The sequence below is a fragment of the Equus caballus genome, chromosome 18, assembly GCF_041296265.1.
Source record: "Equus caballus isolate H_3958 breed thoroughbred chromosome 18, TB-T2T, whole genome shotgun sequence".
In the NCBI taxonomy this organism is placed as follows: Eukaryota; Metazoa; Chordata; class Mammalia; order Perissodactyla; family Equidae; genus Equus; species Equus caballus.
Window position 1 is genome coordinate 31415196 of NC_091701.1, and position 25327 is coordinate 31440522.

The window sequence follows — 25327 nt, forward strand, 5'->3', positions numbered from 1 at the left end:
CCCACTTACATTTCATCTGTCTTGACACCATGATTTTTACTGTCATTTTCATATGTACCCCTTAAGTAGCATTTAAGTATATTCAATGGTATAAATACATATAAAATAGTTCAAAAAAAGAATGAGTCCAGAATGGCATCTGCATTGATATTTTGAGACTGTTGTTTTCTCTGTCAGGCACAAGCTCAAAGTCTTATCTTTTTTGATCTAGAACAGAATACTGTGATAAACAGCATGTTTAATTTTCTAAAAATCTAATTAAACGTTTTTGAAGAGGAGGAAATACAACTTAGAGAATGCCAATGCCAAGCCAGGTACATACAGATATTAGAGCTAATAGGTATAGAATCTGCTGTTCAGAGAGTGAGATAAGTGACTGACCGAAGTTCCATGGGTACTATGCCACAGAGAGAGGGTTCACACTCATGTGTGTCCGATTCCAAAACCAGTGCTTTTTCTATCTCTCAGTGCTATCTCATAACTCCAAGGTATGAAAGATGAGGTGGATCAACTCAAATCATTATTGGAAGCTAGCAGGGTATAAATAATAAATGGATAAATAAAGTTATGTCAAGAGATTGCCTTTGCTCACTAAATGTAGTTAAAAGGTTGACATTGCTTACAACATATGCTTAATCACTTGAAAATGTTGGATCACAATTAAGAAATCCAGATTCAGCAACTCTTTTTCACAGGTGGAAAAATGTTGTTTGTCATAGAAATGTTCATTTTCAAATTCCTAAAAGAACAGTGAATAATAAGATAACATTTTTAAAGAAGTATTTGAAAGTGAACAAGTTTTTCCTTATGCTATTGCTTTAGAAGTAAAACGACTTCCTTATGTTATTTCTACATTACATCTTGAAAGAAATACAAAAGTAAATCTAATTGCTGGGAAATGATTTATAGTTGACTACTGTCATATTTTATTTTACTGGGTTCATTATTTAATTCCTTTAATACATATACAATCTGTATTTAAGTAAAAAGTGCTCTTGATTTGTTTAGTATTAAAGTGACATGATAATATAGAGTGTATTTTAAGGAGATACTTTTATTTGAAGACTTCATTTTCAGATGCTTAAAATTCATTCCTCATAAAAGGTGGGAACATTTATTTATTAAAGTTAACTTTTATAAAGTGTTTTGAGAGTATATGGTATAGTATAAATACAAATTACCTGTGAGCAATACGTGTCTCTATGCATAATATTCATTTTTAAATCAGTGCCATTACTATGATTTAGATTCCTTTTGGAATCTTCTTAGGACCTTCAACAGACCTGAATAGAAAATGTTCTGAGTGAGAAAGTAGTTTCAGATGTTGTTCAGTGTTTGCAATGCTAAATGTTAATTGGGATCCCTAAGCTATAAAGCCACCTTAAAGGCTCTTATGTGTGGGAGAAGGGAAATTGAGGTACCCTTTTCTTCTTAAAAGAGAATATAGAAAAAGTAATTGAAACACTGTTAAGAGTTAAAAGAACCATATTATCAATTTTTAATACCCTGGGACAAATCGTTTAATCAGTTTAACATTTACACTTTTTCATTTTCTTTCTTTGATATGCTTTTGACTATTTCAAAGCAAATTACAAGAGAGCAGAGAACAAAAGGGAAATGCTGCAGACAGACTATAAACTTTAACCTGGTAATTTTTAGGTGTCCTGGAAAAATTGGGGGGATAAGTTGCTGAAATGACAAAGCTATAGAATTATAAAGTATTATTCTTCCTTATCTTAGAGTAGTGGTTCTCAACTGGGATTGATTTTTGCTCCTCAGGGCACATTTGGCAGTGTTTGAGTTATTTTTGATTGTCCTCAGCTGAGGGCATCAGGATGTTGCTACTAGTGTCTAGCGGGTAGAAGTCAAGGATGCTGCTAAACATCCTACAGTGCACAGGACAGCCCCCACAACAAAAAATTATCTAGTCCAAAATGTCAATAATGTTAGGTTGAGAAACCCTATCTTAGAAAGAAGCACACTGCTCTCATTTCAAAAATAATAGAAATACAGAGAGATATGCTTAAGGATATACAACTACTAAATGAAGTGGCCAAAACTTGAACTTGGATCTCCTGACCCCAAGCCATTGTGCTTTCCACGGTTCTCATTGTTCTTAGAATTAAAACTTCACTTATCTTTGGAGAATTATGGCAGGGAAGAGGAGCCAAAAAATCATCAAAGTCAATGCTATGTCTCCATTTCTGTTGTGTTCTTCTTAATTGTAGGGTAATTAGGTTACATTTTGTTTGTTCAGATGTCTTGTTTATATAATATGTAGAAGTACCCTTGTTTTGGAATTGATAGCTTCAATTTTTTATTTGTTAAGAATTTAATCAATACATATTGTCAATGTTTATTCAGTTCAAGGCATACCATAGAGGTATAAGAATTTTAAGACAAAATTCTAGCTTTCAGGGAAACTACAGTATAAAAGAAAATGAAATCTTTTAAAATGTGAGAGTAATTATTCAAAATCTAAGTTGAACAAGTATAGAAGCTATCGTGCATCTAAAATTGTTTGCAGGAAACTACTTATATATCCAAGAATAAGAAATGTTTGGGTGTGTGACAGTATTTATCTATAAAGGAATATTACGCACTCGTTATAAGTGATGTTTATGATGAATTTGTAATAACGAAGGTACATTTGTATGTTAAGTGAAAAAATAAAACAGCCTACAGAATTTATATAGCTGCTTTTAACTAAAAATAAAAGACATAGAAAAAATAAAGTATCTGGTGTATAGTATTACTTATAAATTCAAAGTGGTGGTACTGTAGTATCCTACTAAACAAAGTAAATTATATTGATCCATTCATTCATGTAACATATTTTCTCAATGCCTTCTATGTTTCAAGCACTATGCTTGATTCTAGAGAAAAGACAGAGAGTGAGAGAAGCACTAAACTTTTTCTTAGAATGCTAGTAGTCTTATCAGAGAAGACAGACAGATAAGCAATAACAAATTGTGTTAAGTAGTAAAGGAATCCTGTGGGAGTGTATAGCTGAAGCCATGTATTATTGTGAGTAAGGGTAGGTTAGGCTAAGCTTGATGACAGGTTAACCCAGAAATCCCTGTAATTTATCACATAAGGAATTTGTTTTTCACTCGACTAATGTCCAATTTATATGAGGCAGCCCTCCTCTATCTTACAGAAACATGTGGCTTCTTCGGTTGCCGTGACAGGGGAAGGGAGTACTGGATAATCCCATTGGACATTTAAGGACCAGTCCTCTAAGTGGTTACGTCTTTTTCCTCCACATCTTACTGGCCAGATATCAGCCTCATTCCCCCAACCTAACTGGAAAGCATGTTAGAAAATGCAGAGGAGCTACATTTGACTATCTGTTGAGCACTAACAATGCCACTGGTCTTCACCACAGATTGGACAATTCAGGAAAGGCTTCCCCAGAAGTTGTGGCATTTAAATGAAGACCTGAAAATTAAGAAGAGGTTAGCCAGACCAGGAAAGAGATGGAAAGATTATTTTAGGTAGAAATAATATTGTGCCAATGCCTAGAGGAGAAAGAAAGATGGCCCTTTTAAGAACTGGAGGTTTAGTCCTTGAACACTGAATATGTGGGGAAGGCAAGCATAGGCACAGTCATGAAGGACTTTATAAGCTGTGTTGAGGTATTTAAAATTTTTTCTGAAGGCAATGAGAAGCCGCTGGAAGGTTTAAAGCGTGATAAAGTTTGAGTGATGTGAGTAATGTAATAAAGTTTGCATTTTAGAAAGATCATTCTGGTTGCAGTGAAGAGTGTGGATTGGAGAACATGAATTGTAGGTAGCAGGCCAGTTAAGAAGCTCTAGCATCCAGGTAAGCAACAATAGTGACCTGTGTAAGGAATGGGAATAGAAAGAAGTAGGTTGGGGAGATATTTAAGAGGTATAATTGTTGGAATTTAGTAGTCTGTTGGGTGGGCAATAATAAGAGGAGAGTGGGTTTTATGGAGGATGGGGAGTGATTAGTTCAACTTGGGACATGATGAGTTTGAGACATATAAGACATCAGAGTTATTTATGTCCATACAAAAGAGTTGTGTACATTGGTCTAGATATCAGAAGAGAGATCTGAGCTGAAGATACATATTTTGGATTTATCAGCATATAAATCATAACTAAAGCTATAAGACTAGGTGAGTTTGTACAGGGAAATGCATACAGTGAGAAGGGAAGAGGACCTATGCAGAAGCCTGTGGACAATGTTTAAGGCAGAGGTTCCTAACTTTCACAGTACACCTGAATCATCAAATGAGCTTTTAATAAATATGGTACCTGTGCTCCAAACTCCAGGGATTGTGATTCAGTTGTTCTCAGTGTGTCCTAAGATATCCTATGTTTCAAAAGCTCCCCTGGTGATTCTAATGTACAGCCAAGGTTGAGAACCATTGATGTAGGGTTAGCCAGAGAACGAAGAGAACACAAAGAAGACTAGTGATCAGTGAAATAGGAAAACTATCTGTTGTATCTATCAACTTAAAAGGCACATTTGCCAGTTATTTTACCCTCATGATGAGTTTATTCAGGAATAGCCAAAAGAATTATAATTCAGGCTGTGCATATCGTGGCAAACCACAGGCGAATCTAGAAAACAAAGGAGGGGAACTTGTGATTATAGACCAAAAGGGGGAGAAGGGAGGGGCTGTTCTAAAGGAAAGTCCATTGGGGGAAAGTAACAGTTCAGGGTGACGACAACTTCTCATTGGCTGTGCTGCAGTATTTCTCACTGGCTGGATTGTTGCTGGGTAGGGAGAGTAATCTTCCTTCAGTAGTAAAGTAGTTGTACTTCCTGTCCAAGATGCAAGCATATGTCTCTTCCTGGTTGGAGTAATTGACAAAGTGTGATAGGGCACAAGAGCTTCCCCTACAGGCCTTCCCAACTCCAATTTAGTTAAGGTTTCTTTCATTAATTTCCATATCTCCAAGCCAAAAAAAGAAAAATTTCGAGGAATGAGCCGAGTCAAAACCTGCTGAGAAGTAACCAAAAATAATGATCAAAAAATGTCATTGTACTTGCCAACATGAATATGAATTGATGACCTAAATTAATGGTCATAGAAGCCTAGTTTCTGTAATTTGAGTAGTAAGTGAGAGGTAGAGAAAAGGAGACAGTTGATGTCTCTACTTTCATGGTGTTTGATTGTTAAAGGGTGGAGGAAAAAAGGGTAGTAGCTGGAGAGAACTTGAAGTTGGAGGAGGGCTCTTTTTATAATGGGAGAAGCTTGAGCTTGTTTTATGGCTGGGGGGGCGCAGTAGAGAGACTGAACAGATTAGCAACAAAAAGGATAAAGAGGTAAGAGAAGTGTGACTAGCAAACGAGCACAGGAAGAGAAACATCTTTCCATTCTAAGGAAGGAAGAAGAAGGAAATGTTGGAAATCTGTGAGTGCCAGTTTATCGCATTGGTGGTAGAAAATTGATGGAGCTGAGTTCTTGTCAAAGGACAATGATTTTTTTTCTGTAAACCAGCATTTTATATCATCTTCTGGGAGTGAAGGAAGAGATGGTAAGGACAGAGTTTTTAGGGAAGTGATGAACATTTGAAACAATCACTGTAGAGGATGAAAGAGGTAAAGAGGGAAAGCTAATAGGATTGCTGGTGATCATTGAGACCCAAACTGAGCATGCTCACCAAGGATTTACGGTGACCACTATATAGAGAGTTTTATATTTTATTTTTCTCTCAAAGCACTCAGGAGCCTAGGTACAATGGAAGGACAGTGGAACAGGGGAATTGAAAATATTGACAGGTGAGTGGTTGAAGTGATATACAATGTGATAAAAGCAGAGTAGGGAAGGCAGTCAAGAGAAAGGACAAAAGGTAGAAAGTACCCTATGAAATGGTCTCCAGTTTTTTTTAAACACATATCGCTAATATATATATATATATTTATAAATTATATGTATTTACTTCTATGCAAATATACTTTATATAAAACTTATAAAAGCATATTAAATAAATTACATAAGTATACTTGAATAAAGTCTACTTTATATAACCTGCAACCTATTTTATGTATTCTGCAAAAACAGAAGTTAGAAAAAATATAAAACAGAGATTATAAGAGATAAAAAAGTTGTAAGATTTTCTGCCTGTACTGATCTGTCTTGCACATCCTACTTTGGAGATGACTTACTTTGAGAATGTATATATTGGATTATAATTAGAGGAGAATTCTAGAAAGTTGGAAGGTCATAGTCAGAGAGTAGAATGTCTAAATTTATTATTTTGAGGGTATAGTAGTAATGACATCTGGACATGTCCATGGAAATGTTTGATTGAATCACCAAGAAAAATCAAGAAATGGAAGATAAGTATGGGGTCATTCATGTAGCACATGGAAGTTACTCTGGTTGATTGTAATATTTGGATAGGAGAGAAAGCCTGTGAGTCAGGTGCTAGAGGATAAAAAAATGCAAGGGGTTTTTGAAGAGGAGGTCACCTAGTAGGTGACAGCAAGGAAGAGGGGCAAATATAGGAGCCTGCAAAAAGCATGGGCTTTTACTACCTGAGAGACTTTTTGTATAGAATACCTGGAGTAGACAATGAATACTGAAAGACCTTCCTAACTTAAAAGTAATTCTTCACATTCTGTTGTGGGTGATTCATTTAAGTAAACAAGTCCCTCTTCTCCTGTTGATAACCCTGGGGAGGGATAAAGTGATTTGCACTCTAGATTTAATTGTTATAATGAAATCAATACTTAATTTAAATCAGTATTAAAGAATGGAAGGAAAAACTTGCGAGAATTGGAGAGAATAATTTTGGAATCGTTAGATGTCTTTATTTTCTTTTCAAAAAATTGGGATCCACTTAATACTTTTGTCAATTCATGAATGTGTTTATATGATAGTTTGTATAATGATATTGTTTCATGTAGATTAAAGTTTAATGAAAAGAAAAAAATGTATGAAATCAGTAATACCTTGAAACCTACCAGGTGTATGGTCCTAAGTATGGGACACTTGTAATGGCAAATCTGGATAAATTAGGAGATTTTGGATTTCTGGAGGTTACCCTGAGGTATCTAAGTGTCTTCAGACTAGGATAACGTGAGGGAGTGAGAGAGAGTGTCAGGAGAGAAAGGTAAAACAAACCCAGGGAAAACTGTCTGATGTGCAAAATTTTCTGGATCCAGAATGAAGATTGTTTTACGTCTGAAATTCATCAGACCTGATGCCTTTGGTATATTTTGGGTGCTCTGAATTAGGAAGGACTCATTTAGAAAGCTGCTAACTTCGGTGTGTCTTTGTTCATTCCTGTCAAATGTACTGCAGTTTCTGAATATCCACTTCCTCCAGTTTTCTAAGGTCTTCCCTTTCAGTCCATGTGCTTACAGCAGGGTAAAGGTAGAAAAGAGCATTCATTAAGGAGAGCGCTCAAATGCCATGGTCTCAAACTTACGTTTCCCACTCTCTTCTTATGATCTCTCCTCATGGGCTAGTTTGAGCTTCCTCACAACATTGTGACCAGGACCCAAGAGCAAGTATCTCAAGAAGAAGAAAACTAGGTGGAAGCTTTATTGTTCTTATGACCTAGCCTCAGAAATCACATAGCATCATCTTTGCCATACTCGATTTGTTGGAGCAGTCATAAGCTCTTGCCCACGGTCAGGGGAAGGGAACATAGAACCTACCTCTCAGTGAGAGGAATGTCAGTCACATTGTAAGAAGAGAATGTGGGAAAGGATTGATTGATTGATTGTTAGCATCTTTGGAAAGTACAATCTTGCACACTCCTCATTTAAGAATGTTCACAAATAAGAACAAATCTATATTCCCCTGCATTATTAACAGTCATTAATTGTCCTTTATAGCTTACCTGTTGGTTATTCATCCATGATGTCTTTGACATTACTTTTGAGGTATTTTATAAATGTTAGTAGCCCCATCCTGTTCGATATATGCAAAAGCAGAAAGAAGGCTAGAAATGGTACTGAGAAAAATCATACTCGATTGGAAAACAACAAAGTTTTTAATTAAAACAGTAATAAAATTACACTACATACCACTTTTATGTTGTCACTTTAGACATATAAATAAACGGAATTAAATGAACATCCTTGCAGAACCTAAATGATTTTAAGTCAAGAAACTTCAGTACTCCTTTATCATCTTTACAAGCCTGCTAGCTAGGTAGGGCAGCTTTGTTTTTTGTTTTTTTTTAACCTCATTTCATTGCATGATACTGCCTAATAGCCTCAGGTATAACATGAACAGAATACTAAACTTTGAAAAAACTTTGTTCTTTCAGTAAAAATAGATGTTAAAGTTAAAACTAATCTGTATTATATATCTGTTTTTCTTTGGTTGGCTCTGATTTTCTAATGCCTAGAATTGTTTTATATATTCTTTTATATATGTGTTTGTGCAAGATGTGTGTGCATGTATATACATACATAAACATACTGGACAATCTCTATATACATACATCATACATGGCCATGAACCCAAAATTAAGTCCTTTCTTCTTTCCCTTGCTTATTGTAACCGTCCACTGAGTCCTCTGATTTAAAATGATCCAGGAAAGCCTGTTTAAAATTAGAAGGAAAAGTTTTAAAAGTCATGTATCTATTCTTAATGTCGTTTGCTGTTCAAACCCATCCCATCCTCCCTTCTCCTGCCTCAAAAATATTGTAGGAACAAGGTTGAACTGGGCGTGAAGACAAGCAGGATATTGTTTTCACCTACTTCAGGCAAATCTCAGAGTCACTGACCTAAAAAAGACCTCCCAGTCCACTTTGGTAAAAAGTAGAATCGAAAAATGGTAGTGTCCACTATTTTTGCCAGGTGCTATACGTTTGTTACCTCATTTAATCCTCACAACAACTCAGAAGAGTATGTTTTATTCTATTTCGCAGAGAAGAAAGCAAAAGCCTGGAAGAAATGAAGTGGCTTGTCTGTTACACAGCTGTGACATAGTGGTAGGAATAGGATACTAGGTCAGATCCACCTAACTCCAAATACTGTGTTCTTTTAGTTTAGTATCAGTACCTGTAGTTTGTCTGTAATATTTCTCAGGTGAATATTATTTTGATTTTCATTTAACACTTATAGGAGTGATGAGAATTTAAACTGCTTATTTTATTCAGCTACAGACATATACATAAATCTGGATTGTTCGTATAGAGCATTTTCTGGAGTGAAGACTTAGAAGAGCATAATATTGGCCCTGCTAGGAGCTCACTGTTTGTTCATTGGCAGATCAAAATTTGTTTTAAGATCTTTGTTATGACCAAAAAAGTATAAAAAAAGAAACTATGAAAAGCAAAATTTAACATGTCATACAAGACCAGAACATCCCAACTCACCAAGAAAAGATAGATGGAAAAATTTAATCAGAATATAATAAGCTGCCTGTAAGAAAATAAAACATTCCGTGAGTGGGCTCACCTGGTGTCATAGTGGTTAAGTTCGTGTGCTCTATTTCAGGTGGCCTGGATTCACAGGTTTGGATCCTGGGTGCAGACCTATATACCACTCACCAAGCCATGCTGTGGTGGCATCCCACATATAAAATAGAGGAAGGTTGGCACAGATGTTAGCTCAAGGACAATCTTGCTCAAGCAAAAAGAAAAAGATTGGCAAAAGATGTTAGCTCAGGGACACTCTTCCTCACCAAAAAAAAAAAAAAAAGACATTCTGTGGGAAATCAAACTATTACCTTAGAATAAATTCCTCACATATCCATGTAAGCAGCATGAAGAAAATGAAATGTACATTATCCACTTGTATTATGTTTTTCTTTATGGTGCCAAAGCCAAACACAACCCCAGCTGTGTTACTGCTTGATCTTTCTATTATTTTGCTCTCCATCAGTGACTTTTTTCCTCTTCAGAGAAACATATATCCCTAATGGTTGGCTTACATTTCTTACAGAGATCAAAATTAACATAATTGAAAACATTGCAGCCTTGAAAATATTTTAGTATTTAATGTAGTGGCTCATGAGTAAACAATACTGAAGTCATAGAAAAGTTAAAATAGAAGTAGTCGTGTAAGTAGCATTCCCAAAAGCCGCTCACTGCTGGAGGAAGAGCCAGGGACCTTAGTTCAGGGAACCTTTTCAGGAAGCCACACAACCTGTTGATGTTCTGATAATGCCACATGCTAAAGTGGCAAGTTAATACATGGAATAGTTTGGAAAGTCAGCCTCAGAATTCAGTGAAGTGAAGAAAGAAAGGGCTTTCTTTGTTCTGGACCAGAGATATGCCCAACTTTCTCATCCCCATCATAGAGCCCCTGACTTCTTTCTGATAATTTCTAGCTATGCCAATGCATGAAAAACTGAAACAAGATCGGCATGACTTTTAAAATTACATTGTATTTCAAACAGATCTCTGAAGTTTAGTTTAAAAATAAATTTAAGGTGTCTTGCCAGAGTTAGGAGAATGATTTAAATATAATATATAGCATATCAGTAAAACTCACTTTTAGTATTATTCAATAGTAAATTTAAAGTCTTGTTCCTTATGAAGTAATTTTTATGGCAGGCACTGTACTTGACCAATGTGGTATAATGTGTGCACAATGAGGTTATAAGGAATATGAGGAGCTATGGCAGCAGTGGCCTAAATTTCCTCCTCCTGGAATGGCCATCTAACTCCCTTTCCCCTGGCTAAATCATTTCTTCTTTAATATATAGCTTAGAAGTCATTCCATCAGGAGACATTCTCTGATCTTTTCATTTTGTGTTAAGTCTACCTCCTCTGTGAACATTTGTGGCACCTTTTGCGTATTACGTACTTCTTTTTATTTATCTATCTCTTCCTCATGGGTCTGTAAAATTTGTAGATTCACAGTTTTCCATCTTTGTATCCTCAGCAGCTAATCTTGTGTCTGACACTGGTAGATGTTAACAGTCTTTGTTGAGTGAAGGCATACATGAAAAAAAGAATATGAATAGATTTACAGGTATTTTATGAAGCACACATTCGTAGAATGAGTGGAAAGAGGAATAGGAGGAAGTAGGAGGAAAAAAGCATTACCTTGTTACCCATGAAACATTGAACCAGTGTTTTTATTATGCTTCTTTGTCCTGTCCTACAATATTTTTCTTCCTTTGGATCTTTAAACCTGTAGTACTAAACAAAAAATAGTTGTCATTTAAATTATATTTTATAACTTCATCAGTAAGGCTTTAACACACAATATTGACTTTTTAAAAATAAGAGTTTGAAATTAAATGTAAAGTATCTTTAAATATTTTATTTTAATTATATTTAAATTATATTAACTTATTTAAATAATTAAGATTTTAAATTATTTAAATTATATTGTATAACTTTATCAGTAAGATTTTTAACACACAATATTGACTTTTTAAAAATATGAGTTTTGGGGCCGGCCCGTTGGCGCCGTGGTTAAGTTCGCACATTCCACTTCTCGATGGCCTGGGGTTCACCGGTTTGGATCCCGGGTGTGGACATGGCACTGCTTGGCACGCCATGCTGTGGTAGGCGTCCCACATGTAAAGTAGAGGAAGATGGTCATGGATGTTAGCTCAGGGCCAGGCTTCCTCAGCAAAAAAGAGGAGGACTGGCAGTAGTTAGCTCAGGGCTAATCTTCCTCAAAAAAAAAGAAATGAGTTTAAAATTTGTTCATTATTCTTAATTTTCAGTTGTTATTATTTCATGGTCAGTTTTCCCCAAGAATATTATTTAGTGGATGCAGTAGCAAAATAAGATTTACCTTATGGTGAAAACTTGTCCTTTTGGTGGATTCTTTGGAATGTGTCTATTTTTAAAGTTGTAGGCTTTCTGATTTAAATCTAAAATTGGGTGGAAAAATTTTGGGTATTTATGACACTTTAGAGTTCACAGATTGCCTTCATGTACCTTTTTATAAATCCTCAAATTAAATGCTTGTGAGGTTGTATAAGACTTAGGAGATAATATAATGGGATATTATAATATCCCATTTGATATATAAACTGAGAATCATAGAGGTTAAATAGTACATTAGATTGTATAGATAGGCCTGGAATTTAATTTGTGGGAAGATTTCTACTGTAGATTCAACTTCTTTAATAGTACTGCTCAGAGTTTTCTGTTTAATCTTGAATCAGTGTTGGTCAGCTATATTTTTCAAGAAATTTGTCCATTTCCACTGTGTTTTCAAATGTATTAGCATGACACTGTTTTATTATCTTCTTATTATTTAAATATTGCAGCATCTATATTTATGTATTTTCTGATAATAGCTATTTCTGCATGTCTGCCTTCCTCCTTCTCCTCTTCCCTTCCTCCCTCTCTCCCTTTTTTCCTTCCTTCCTTACTACTTTTTGCTAAGTCTCTCCGAAGGTTTGCAGTTTTATTAGGCTTTTCAGAGAGTCACCTTTTGGCTTTGCTGTTACCTCTATTTTATTTTTATTTTCTAATTTCATTAATTTCTTTTTTATCTTAATTATTTCTTGTCTTCTGCTTTCGTATTTATTTTTTATTGAGGTGTAATTGACTGCTCTGCTTTCTTTAAGTTTATTTTGTTTCTGTTAATAAACCTGTTTTATTGGATTTTCAGATCAGTGATTTTCAACTTTGTCTTCCATATTAGGCGTTTAAGGTTATAAAATTCTCTTCAGTTATTGCTTTTGGTATATACACAATTTTTCATATTACATTTTGGTTGTCATTTAGTTCTGATTATTTAATTTCAGTTTGCATTTTGAGTTATTTGGAAATATGCTTTTTATTTTCAAAAGTTAAATTATTTCTAGTTATCTTTTTGTTATTAAATTGTCTTAATCTTGTTGTAAGACAATGTGGTTTGATTAATATCAATTATTTAAAAGTTACTGAGCCTTGCTTTTGTGACCTAGTGTGTGATCAGGTTTTTGAAATGTTCTGTTTTGGAAATGTACTTGAAATAATGTATATTCTACAGCTGTTGTTGCCATTTTATATATCCAGTAGATAAAGGTAATTGTTCAAATCTTCGAAGTTCTTTTGGCATTGCCTACTTGACTGTTCTATTACTAAGCTATATTAAAACCTCCCATTTTGCAATGTTTGTTTAGTACTCGTCAAATTTGGCTTTGTGTATTTTGAGGTTATGTTATTAGTTTCATACAAGTTGGATGTTGTTATATCCTCCTGGAGAATTAAACTTTTTATCATTTGAAAGAGTTACTCTTTATTTCTAGTAATGCTTTTTGCCTGACAGTATATTTTCACTGACATCAATATAATTTTTGGTAATATTTGCCATTATCTTTTTCCACTTTGTACTTTTATTTGTTATGTATGTATATTTTGAAAAGAAAACAATATAACTAAAAATTTTTTAATCCAACCTGACAATTTTTATCTTTTAACTGGAGCATACAATCCATTTACATTTATTCTAATTACTGATATATTTGGATTTATTTCTATCATTTTTTGTGTTTTTATTTTCCCACCGTATCTTTGTTTCTTTTTCTTCCCTTTATTGCCTTCTTTTTGTATTTTTCATTACTTTTTTCTCATTCTTTGTTGTTCTATTAATTTGGAAATCATACTCTGTTTTTTCTTGGTTACCCTAGAAACGTTAACATGTGTAATTTTTAAATTATGTATGAACCTTTACTCTCTACCCAAACAAAAAAGCCTTAGAGCCTTTTAACTCTGCTCACCTTTTCCCAATTTATATATTTTTATTATATGTATTCTGTCATTTTTAGTTCTGTAAGAAAGAACTATCACTGTTTTATAATGTTAATATTGCTTATATTTACCACTTTTTTCCCTCTTGTCATTCCTCTGGCATTTCTGATATCCCATCCAGTATTATTTTTCTTTTGCTGGAAAGTATATTCGGTGAGGATATGAAAGTGATAAACCCTCTTAGTCTTTATCTGTAAGTGACCTTATTTCACTCTCATTGTTGGAAGAATTTTGTTGGGTCTAGAATTCTAGGCTACTAGTGAATTTCTTTTAGCCTGTTGAGATGTTATTTTGGTGTCTTCTGGTTTCTACTATTTATTTCAAAAATTTAATTATTGGTCTGTCAGTCCTTTGAATATAATTTATCTTTTCTATGTTTGCTTTTGAGATCTTTTCTTTTTCTTGTATTTTCTACAGTTTTGCTCTTGCACTATGGCCTCTACTTCCTTCTCTCTTTGCTAGAACTCTAATTCAGATATGTGTTAGATCTTTTCACAATATTTTCCATGCCTCTTTACCTCTCAGGACAACATTTGATGTAATTTGTTTACTTCTTTATTACAGTTCTCTGTTCCAGGACATAAACAGACACAAGAATTATTAAGTAATTCTTATTTCAGCTATATTGAAGTTACTGTTTAACCTGTTGATTGATTTATTTTACTTTGATTATTATACTTTGCATTTTTAAAAATTGTTTTCTTCCTTTTCAGTATTCGTGTTCTTTTCTTATATTGTTAAACTTTTTATTTCTTGAAACATACTAAACATATTTATATTGTCTCTGCAGTAATTCTAATACCTGGCAACTTCTTATGAGTGATTCTGCCATATATTTTTGTTTGTTTTACATGTAGTGCTTTGTTTTTTTATGTTGTAAATGATTTTTAAGAATCTTGAGCTGCTCATGTTTCTTTAAATTTTACATATGAAAATATTTTGATACCTGTGATGAAAGTGGGTTTTTCAAGGTTTACATTTGTTCCTATCAGATACCTGAGTATACTATTAGTACGATACTATTAATATAGGGCCACTTTATATTCTTGGCTTGAGGTTTTGTGTAGCAAATGAGAGACTGCAGAATTCAGCGAGAGTTAGCTTGTTGTTACAAATCCTCTGAGAGAACTTATTTTTTCCATCTACCCAGTGCCAAAGTTCTGTATAGGCAATTTTCCTTGCATTTCCTATAAGGAAAGCAGAGTATGGCATACTGCTTAAGAGCTTTGTCCCTAGACCCAGGCTGTCTGAATTTGCATTTTGAACAAATTACATCTCTATTCTTCACTGTCTTGATCTTTAAGATAAGGATTATAATGGTACTTTTTTATGTTTTTGTGAGGATTAAATGAGTTAATATCTTTGAAGCACTTAGAACAGAGTAAGTTTTATAAGTCTTTCCTTTTATTATCACGATCACCATTATTATGTGTAGTTTACTCTTATACAAAGTGAATAGTGCTTTGTGGTCCCAGTACTATGGAGGGTCTACTGTTGGACACCCCATGTTTTGAGGCCACAAAAATTAATGCTCAAGTTCAGCTGATTCAGCAAACATTCTCAAGGTAAAAGACAATTTAAGTGCTTGCCTTACCACTATGAATACCAGTCTTTATTTGGTCTTGTCCTCAGGCTTCCTTACTTTTTTTTGTTAGCTCATGGGAACATTTAAGAAATATTTTTTATATGTCTCATTTTATTTTAGTTGTTTTCAAGTGCTGCTCATGTTACAGGAAATAGAAGTCTCTAATACAGCTTGTAAATGGCAAAGCCAAAACTAAAATCCCAAATTAACTCTGAGGATGCACTTCAAGAAATAACTGGGCAAAGACATAAACAGACACAAATGTTTAAAATATTCAAAATCATTAGTAATCCAAGAAGTACTGATTGAAGTAACTGTATGGTTACATTTTTCTTATCAAATTAGAAAAGTAAAGAAGAAAAGAAAGAAAGGAAAAAAATGAAAGAAGGAAAGAAAGAATAAAGGAAGGAAACAGGATTTGAAACTCAAAATTAACCAGCATTCAAGAATCCAGATACCTTCGTATCTCTTACTGGCAAGAATGTTAATTGCTACAACTGCTGTGTAGAGCAGTTTGGCAATGTATATCCAAATTCTTAAAACATTTATATTTATGACACATAAATTCATTTCTAAGAATTTATAAAAAGAATTAAAGATACGCGCAGAGATTTAGCCACGAGAGTGGTCAATACATCACTTTATAGAAAATTAAAATACTGGAAGCAAGTAATTATCTCATAATAAGATAACGGATTGAGTGTAAAATATCCATATAATAAAATGCTAAATGGCAATTTTAAAGTATATTTATGCCATTAAAAGAAGTTCGTGATAATTTGTTGAGGAGAAACAAATGATTGCAAGCTAAAATATACAAACTGAGTTTTTAAAAACAATGGTGTGTGTGTGTATATATATATATATATATATATATATATATATATATAACCATAATTAATCTCAAAGGTTAAAAGTAATAGCTCTTGGGAATAAAGTTTTAGGTGATTTTTAGCCCATTTTTATTTTACTTATTTGTATTTTCTACAATGATCTGAGCATCATTAAAAATATATAACATTCCATTAAATAAATTCTTAAATAAGAGTCATAATTCACAATGCCAGTATTCTGATACAAATGTTTACATATTTTCATATTGGTTTTTCAATTCTAATGCTTAGGTACATGTATTTTCTGTAGTTAAGATTATTCTGTACATATATTTTGTAATTGCTTTTTCCTTTAGTATTTTTAAATTATTTTTCCATATTTCTACATGGTTTTTCAATTATCAATTTGATAACCACATTATAGTTTATTTGTTTAATTATTAAAATTTAATGTATTTTCTCCAATTGTTTAAATATTTACTTTTTTAGCACTTATCTATTGTAGCTAGCACAGCAGTTAAATAAAAATGATAGTTCTGAAGTTTATGATAACAGCTATAATTTATCAAGTACCTTTTTGTTGTTTCCTAAAAGTAATATTTAATTCCTAGAACAGCTCTGAGTTAGGCGTTATTATCCTCTTATTAAAGATGAAACAGATTTAAATAAGCTAACCAACTCATGGATTACAAAGCTAGCGAGAGGTTAAGCTAGAATTCAATTCAGATTTGTCTGATTGTTTTACTGATTTGTCTGAGCTTTTTCTGTAAGTGTTTCTAAAACTGTGTTCCATAATTAACAGGAAATATTAACAGGAATGAAAATTAGTTTGCATTAATTCTGTTTCCTGAATCTTATATCTATTTCAGGATTTTTAAGACCATTATCTTTTGGTTTGCAGTATTATTGTTAAAAAGACCAGTTACTTTCAGATTCTCACCTTGTGCCTAGGAGCTGCCCCTGTCCAATCTCTGGAAGCTTTTAAAATCTTCTCTTTTTCCTCAGTGTTTTATACTCTCTTAATTATTCACCTTGTTGTTTTTTTCTGTTTTCATCCTTTGACTTTGGTATTCCATTAGGAAATTTTTCATGTTTTATTTCTTTGATAGTTTCCTCTCTTCTAATTTTGCTGTTGTTGATAATGTTGTTGCATCCTTTTGGAACTCCTGTTATTTGGATATTGGACCTCTTAGACTCTAATTGTCTTATTCTAGTTTCCTATTGTTCATTTCTCTGTTGTTTTGTTCTACCTTGTAGAAGAGTTCTTCAACTTTATCTTTGACCTCTTTTTATAAATTTATGCTATTTTTTCATTTCTGATCTTTTTTGTATCTCTGAGAGTTTGTTTTCTATAGTTTCTGCTTCGTGTTTCCTGGATACAGTATAGTTTCTTACTTTTGTAAAGTTTGTAAATTTTTTTTTAAAGATTTTATTTTTCCTTTTTCTCCCCAAAGCCCCCCGGTACACAGTTGTATATTTTTAGTTGTGGGTCCTTCTAGTTGTGGCATGTGGGACACTGCCTCAGCATGGCTTGATGAGCGGTGCCGTGTCTGCGTCCAGGATCCGAACCGGCAAAACCCTAGGCCGCAGAAGCAGAGTGTGCAAACTTACCCACTCAGCCACAGGGCCGGCCCCTAAAGTTTGTTAATTTTTAAAGTTTGTTGAATTGTATCAGTTTCTCCAAGTTCACTATTTTTCTGTTTATATGGTTTGAATCCTGTCTCTGAGGGCTATGAGCAGAGCTTGTTGACTGCAAAGCTTCGCTGAGAGTTAAATGAGCAATGAACTGATCTCTTTGTTGGGAAATCACCAAATGTCAGTATCTCAAGGTATTTTACTCTTGGTCAGTTCAGATTACACAGGTATTTCCCAAGCTCCTGCCTCTGGAATAAAAGCCTGGGTACTAGCATTCTGGGAGTCAATCAATGGAAAGGGATTGGTGGTATAATAAATTTTTACTCAATCCCACTTGTTAAACAAGGCAATTTATTCCACGCTCAGCTCTTCTTGGTGTCTCATAATCTAAGGCCTCTCTGGTTCAACCTTCTAGAGAATAAAACTTCAGTCATCTACTTGAGTAGTCACCTCGTTCCAGAGAGGGAAGGAGATTGGTTTATTTGGCATCCTCTTTAAAAAAATTGTGAACAAATCCTTACATTTTTTTTTTATTGAGTTAATGATAGGTTACAATCTTGTGAAATTTCAGTTGTACATTAATGTTTGTCATTCGTGTTTTAGGTGTACCACTTCACCCTTTGTGCCCACCCCCCACCCCACCTTTCCCCTGGCAGCCACTAATCTGTTCTCTTTGTCCACATTTTTAAATTCCTCATATGAGTGGAGTCATACAGAGATTATTCTTCTCTAACTGGCTTATTTCACTTAACATAGTTCCCTCAAGGTCCATCCATGTTATTGCAAATGGAATGATTTTGTTCTGTTTTGCAGCTGAGTAGTATTCCATTGTATATGTATACGACATCTTCTTTATCCATTCATCTGTGGATGGGAACAAATCCTTACATTTAAAGCCCTCCCTATTGCACTCTTATATCCAGAAGTACCATTCCTAAGCTTTTCTGAGATTCTGCAATAGAATTGCTTTCTCTCTCTCCCCCTCCTTTCCTCCCTCTCTCCCTTTCTCCCTCCTTTACCTTTCTCACTCCTTGGGTTATCTGTAATTAATCCAATTTCCACTTTCCAAAATTGTAGTAACATCTTTTATCTGTTTTTGTCTCCTTTCTTGTTTTTTCCTGTAGTGTTATAATTTAAAAAATATATATATTTACTATCATTTAAATGCTGTTTCAGGAAGGAGTAGAGATGAATACATATTTAAGTCACTACTTTTAACTAAAAAGCTCATTTTATGGTATTATGGCCACCCATTCAAGAATATGACATTTTCTCCGTTTCTTTAAGTCGTAGTTTAAATCTCCTAATTAAGTTTCATTGTTGTTTTCATAAAGATTAAATGCACTTCTCGTTAAATTGCATTCTAAATAATGCAGTTTTTCCTTATTATTTGGAATTAAATCTCTTCCTTTGTATTTTCTAGCTAGTTATTACTTGGTGATATTACTTTAGTATAATTTATATCTGGAAAATTTATTAAACTCATTAGTTGTGTAATTTCTGTGCTGACTGTTTTAGATTTCATAGCATACAATCATTTCTTCAAAGTAATATTTTCCCTTTTTCTATGTTGTATCAATTCATTATGTTTCTTTTTCTGTTGTTCTGCATTTGTAAAAAGTATTTCAAAGCCATTTAAAATAATATTGGTATTATTAATATCCTTATATTATCCCTTAGTTTGGAGGGAATACTTCTAGTAGGGTTCTGCTATTGGATGTAATATTTACTTCTGTTTTGGAATAGGTCATTATTTTTAAAATGTATTTTAGGATGGGCTCAAACACTGAGGAGACATGTCCAAAGGACACAGAAGCCAGCTTTAAGGGGACTCTCTCTGGACAAGTTTGTGACAATTGATAAGTAATGATAGAAATGGATTCTAAAACAATGAATTAAAAACAGTAATCCATGAGTCCACACTGACATGTGAAAGAAATTAGAGAGAAGAAGAAGTGAAGGGAAAGTGCTTCTTTACAGAAGAATGCCAGCTAATAAACATACAAAGAATAATAAAAATAGAAAATCACCTTTTTTGTTTTGTTTTTGTTTTTGCTGAGGAAGATTCTCCCTGAGCTAACATCTGCTGCTGATCTTCCTCTTATTTTTGGACGTGAGCTGCCACCACAGCATGGCTACTAACAGGCAAGTAGTGTAGGTCCACACTCAAGAACCAAACCTGGGCCGCCAAAGTGGAGCATGCCAAACTTAATCACTAGGCCACCAGAGGTGGCCCAGAAAATCACCTTTATTTACATCAGTAACAATGATTGATTTAGGCAACAGTCACCAATTGATGCTAAAATTATTGGGTAAAAAACTGGAAACAGGGTATTCACTTGTTCTCAAAGTATCGCCTTACAGATTACTTACTAATTAGAAAGGAAAAGATACCTTTAAAATGGAGAAATCTGGCAGATATCATCTTAACCAAATGATTAAACTTCACAACATCAATACAGGACAGTCTCGCATCATTTGCCTTCTAATATGATGTGCTTTAAAAGGAAAAGATGCCAATTTTGTTATATTCCTACCAATAATGTTTAACCTAAATCTAATCATGAGGAATTAATCAGACACTCTCAAATTGAGGAACAGTCTGAAAAAAAACTGACCTAGGCTCTTCCAAAATGTCAGTAATATGAAAAACTAACCAAGACTGGAGAATTGCTCCAGATGTAAGGAGAATGAAGATCAACTGGATCCTAATTTGAAAAAACAAAAAAAACCCAGCAAAAACAACGAAAGGTTAGGATGCTTTGGAGACAAATGGCAAAATGCAAATATGGGTTATAAATTATATCATATTAAGCATCAGTGTTAAATGTCCTGAAGGTGATAATTATAGTATCATATTGTGTGAAAAAATATCAGTGTTCTTAGAAGATACAAACTGAAGTTGATATGGGTCAAGTACCATAATGCATGCATCAAACTCTCAAATGATTCAGCAAAAAAAGTAGATATATGTGCACACACACACACACACACACACCCATGAAGGGGGCAGGGCAAATGTGGTAAGAGGTTAAAAATTCATTAAACTAGGTGAAAGGTAGTTGGGTGTTCCATGGGCATACTGTTTCTGGAACTTTCCTTAAGTTTGACATTTTTCAAAGAAGTTGGAAAAGTGAAATGTATTTTTGTACTTTGATATATAACATCATAAAATTTAAATTTAGCTATCCTGTACTTACCACTAGATCTCCTTAGTAGTAATTTCTCTAACAGTTTGTTTTAGTTCATGGTTTTTTCAGCCTGTATAAGAAGTTGTTTGTGTGTGTATGTACACAATGCATTTGTAAGAACCTTTAGAGTCTCTACTGAAATCCTGTTCCCCAACAATCTCCTCGGCGTGTGTATTTTTTATTGGAGGTTCTGCCCTGTCATAAATATCATGAACTAAAATGTTCTTTCCTTCTTTAAAAAACCATACTGTTCATTAGCTTTTCTTGAAATGGTTTTCTAAAATGGCCTAACAAACCTTTGTACCAAATACTTTCTACTTGGTGCAAAATTAATGTCTTTGTGAATTTTTCACACATCGAAAAATAAAATAAGCATGAGGAATTATCACATGAGCCTCTTTGCAGTTTATGGTTTCCAGTACTTAATAAAAATAACAGTCTAAAGTGCTATTTCTTCTCTTTACAAATTTACAATTTTAAAATGCTTATCATTGAGTCATTATCTTCTTTCCCTTTGTCTATTTTGCCACCCAATTATAAAATTTTTATTTAGATCTAATTCCCATTGCATTCTGTTTATGACTTGTCAGTGTCATTGGGTCTATTATTATAATGCTGAACTTGAAAAAAAATCTTTCAAATAGACTCAGAAATCCCAGGAGGCCCAGTTCTGCCACTGACTAACTCAAACTCAGGCATCTGTTTGGTCTAACCTCTAACATCTAAACATCTGGATCTGTTTGATAATCTGAGAATTTCATTAGACCAGATAGGTAGGTAACAAGCCCTGATGTTACTTCCACTCCAGCATACAGTGAGTCAGCCCTCTTTATTGTGTGGCCCTCTTTACAGCTGTATTGTATCTGCAGCTGCTTACTCTCAAACTGTAGATAAAAAACTTGCTCATTTTGTCATACAAATTCTCTCCAACTCTAACACTTGAGGTGAGATTGGAGTTGAGAAATAGGTGGTATGACTTGCAGCTTCTTCTAGGTTCTTCTAATAATTCATTCAATGATCTAATGATCAATGCTTCACTTTTGCACATAAAGTTTAACTCTTAGATAATGACAGGTGCATTGTATTTCATCTGCTGGGAATATTGCCTTGTGTAAAACTTTCTTATTTTATATAGTACCTACTTTCAAAGTTGTACTATTGATATTTTTGGCATTTACTGTTAACAGCTTCTAATCTCTATTTAAAATGTTATTGACAACCCCAGCTTTGTTACAGGATAGAGGAGCTTAAAATGACATGCATTGAGGAACCTTTTCACTACCTCCCCTGTTGCGGAAGAATGTGAGTAGCCTCAATACATCTTATTTTGTTACGAACAGCCAATTTTAGCATGAAGGGCTTAGGAAGAGCAGGACAGGCTGGTGAAACAGGATTAGCAAATGATGTTCCCATCACTTTGGTTTTGTTACCCCGTTTTTCTTCTATGAATAATCTGAAGATGACTATGTATACCATATGGTAGACATAACGCAACAAACATTCTTTTCTATTTTTTAAACTAATCTTGTTATTACGAAGTTATATTATTTTCCTTTAGAAAATATAGAAAAGGAAAATAAATATCAATGCAATTACACCATTCGGAGATAAACATTTTGGTGCTTACCCTCCCAGATCTTCCTTTTTAGGGATTTTTATTTTTTAAGTGAGTTTATATTGTATATGCCATTTTATTACTTAAATTTTTCATTAATATATTATAGACATCTTTTCAGGTTATTTAACTTTCTTCTGCACTATTATTATATATAGCTGTGTAATATTGCATAGTTGTTCCATGGCTTATTTAAACACCTTCCTAGTGTTGATCTAAATTTTGTATTATACTAGTACTCTGCTGACATTGATAAAATAAACATTTGGGCACAATTTCTTTTGAATAAAAAACATAATAGCTAGATCAAAGAAGATTGAAATTTTTAAATTTTTGATACATATTGCTCAATTCCTTTTTTTTGTTTTGTTTTGTTTTTTGCTGAGGAAGATTTACCCTGAGCTAACATCTGCTGCCAATCTTCCTCTTTTTGCTGGGGAAGATTTGCCCTGAGCTGATATCCATTGCCACTCTTCCTCTTTTTTGTGTGTGTGTGAGCCACTGGCACAGCATGGCCACTGACAGACAAGCGGTGTAGGTCCACACCCAGGCACTGAACCCAGGCCACCAAAGTGGAGCACGCTGAAACTAACCACTAGACCATTGGGGCTGGCCCTCAACTAATTTTTTTTGAAGTATTCTGTACTGAAATAGCTTAATGTAATTTTTAAAGAAGACTGATAAGGAAAGTGCTGGTTTAAACGCTGTCTGAGAACTCTAGATAGTCTCTTAGCAGGCTATAAAATTGTTGTTTAATGGTCTGGAGGTGAGAATAAGTTAGTTACTACCTGCTGTCCTTAGGAATAACATGTTAGGAATTTCCAATATAAATTAAAAAGTAATTAAAAAGTTACATAATTGTCCTGTGTACAGCATAGGACAATTTACTGATATATAAAAACTGTGAGCTTTTATAGGAGATCATTTGAGTAATGTAGATGTCCCTTCTTTTTTTCCCCAAATCAGGGTGTTTTTATTGCCTATTCTAAACAATAAAAATTATGTATGTTATTTTAAAAAATCTAATAGTACACAAATGTAAAAAAGCAGAAAGTAAAAATTCCTATCTATAATAATATTCTTTAGAGATATATCTGTTTATATAAGTACATATATAAGCATATATAGTTATATATATTTAATTTTTAAAATTCATACAAGTGAGATCATACTGTAATTCTGTTGTGCAAGTTGCTTTTTAAAAAATCTACCAGTATATTGCTAACATTCTCCCATATTACTACATATAGATTTAGCTTACTCTTTAATTCCTGCATGATATTACATGGTATGGATATACTATATTTTAGTAAATAAATTTCCTATTGATAATTACTTAGATTATTTTCTACTTAATTACAAATAGTGAGTACACTTATTGTCTTGTACAAACATCTGTGTGTTTTATTATTATTTCCATAAAATAAATACACCTACAGCAGTGGAATTGTTTATTATTGGTAGAGTGCAGTGATAAAATTCTCAGTTATGGTATTAGAGCTTGAATCCCAGCCTCCACCATTGACGTACTCTGTAACTTTAGCAAGCTAATTGACCTCACTATAAAATTCATGTGAATCTTGAAGCCGCTTTATAGAATTATTGAGAATTCTGTATCCTCTCCTAATGAGGAAATTCATGTAAGGCAGTCACTCTATACCTGTTATACCTGGCACATAGTAGGCATTAAAATATCTCCATTGTTATAAATTGTCTTCTTTAGTGAATTTCCTATTGGTTTCTTCTGTTCATTTGTCTTTTGGATGGCTTTTTTTTTTTAATTTCTAGCAAAATTTTTTTATGTTAATATTTACTAGTCTCTTTGTAAGTTATAAATGTTTTTTCCCAATTTTTCATGTCTTTTGCTTTCGTTTATACCTTTTGCCACATTTAAGTTTTATACATTGTTTAGTCAAGTGTGTCAGTCTTTTGTGATTTCTGGTCTTTGTGTTGTGCTAAGAAAGGAAATCTCTACTGCAACATTATAAAGTTATCTTCCTATATTCTGTTCTAAAGATTTTATCATTTTTATTTTCTACATTTAAATACTTATCTCCATTTTTTAAAATGTGGTTAGTACTGCTCCTTCTCTACTCCCCCAGGGAACATATTGGAAATGCTAGGGTCCTTTTTGAGAAAGCACTGCTTGTATTCACTGTTCAGGAGCCAGGGATGTCTGCCAGATTCCTTTAGTGCACAGGACTTCCCTTGACAAAGAATTCCTGAGTCCTCCTTGACTTTGAAATGCCCTGCCAGACCTCTGAATCTTACCATTGCTTTCTGCTAACAACAAGCATCTGAAAACTAAACATGCAAGAATTATAGATAAAAATAGCAATGGATTTAGTCCATTGCTTCTCACATTAACTCAGTTTAAAAATAATAACACCTGGGGATGTGGAGAGATTCTAAGTTTCATGTGCCGGGAGAGTGTGTAGATTAGTGCAACTTTTTTGTTGTTTTGTTGTTGTTTACTCCTTTTCCATGGTAGTATATTCTTGTTTTATTGGCATAACACCTCTCAAATATAACTGAAAAAAAAATTAGAAAATCTTAATCACCTCTCCTATTCCTTGCATTATTTCTCTTCATTGGGTGCCATTTGCACAGCTTGTTCACCTTGGTCTTTCTCTTTTGAGCTGCTGATCCTCCTTTTATCCAGTAATCCTTATCTGTGTAGATCTCCATTAATAATATTGTTGCCTCTGTTGGGCTTCTTTAGCACATGGATAGGTCTAGCTACAGGGGTTCCCTGGCAGAAGCAGGCTGGGAAACAGTGAATTTTTATTACTGAATATGATAAACTTGTAGAATAGAA

At 33.7% G+C, this 25327-nt stretch overlaps 1 protein-coding gene across 24 annotated transcripts in view; it reads left to right on the forward strand.

Moving 5' to 3' along the window:
- Nucleotides 1-25327, forward strand: part of MBD5 (methyl-CpG binding domain protein 5) — a 416685-nt gene that overhangs the window by 78238 nt on the left and 313120 nt on the right. The window contains exon 1 of one of the 24 annotated variants that reach the window (XM_070240851.1): nt 22156-22196. The exons of the other annotated variants lie outside the window; for them this stretch is intronic. The gene's annotated coding sequence lies outside the window, so the exon portion shown is untranslated. Of the gene's footprint in view, nt 1-22155; nt 22197-25327 lie in introns of those variants that run through there. 24 annotated transcript variants of the gene reach the window in all.